The sequence below is a fragment of the Penaeus monodon genome, chromosome 29 (genome assembly GCF_015228065.2).
Source record: "Penaeus monodon isolate SGIC_2016 chromosome 29, NSTDA_Pmon_1, whole genome shotgun sequence".
In the NCBI taxonomy this organism is placed as follows: Eukaryota; Metazoa; Arthropoda; class Malacostraca; order Decapoda; family Penaeidae; genus Penaeus; species Penaeus monodon.
The window spans coordinates 29,992,711-29,993,072 of record NC_051414.1 but is presented as its reverse complement, the minus strand read 5'-3'; the positions used below and the strand labels follow the sequence as shown (position 1 = coordinate 29,993,072).

The following is a 362-nucleotide window of genomic DNA, read 5'->3' as shown; positions in this document are numbered from 1 at the left end:
CAGGTGGATTGTTTCGTTTTTGGTCTATAACGTGAATATATTCTATACAGGTTCTTTGAAGGAAGAATGATCACTGAATGTAATGTACACTGAATTTATAAAGCAAGAATATAGAGTATATCAAGTCAATAAAAGAAGAATAGAAGTATATCAAGTTAGTAAATCAAGAACACTAGCATTCTAGAGATGCAAGTTTAGAAAATAAGTTACAAAGATACAGACATTCAAAGTTTAGGACATGAAGAAAAGACAGGGATACGAGTCCAAAAATATGAGCAAATGAAGAGGAAATTACAAACAGTTTAACAAGGGCCACTCAAATATACAAGTTGTGGTCCCATTTTCAGTAATACAAGAATAGA

The 362-nt window shown here is 31.5% G+C and overlaps 1 protein-coding gene across 1 annotated transcript in view; it reads right to left on the bottom strand.

Annotated features, from left to right (window-relative positions):
- Window positions 1-362, bottom strand: part of LOC119592135 — an 11,208-nt gene that overhangs the window by 4,377 nt on the left and 6,469 nt on the right. The window lies entirely within an intron of this gene.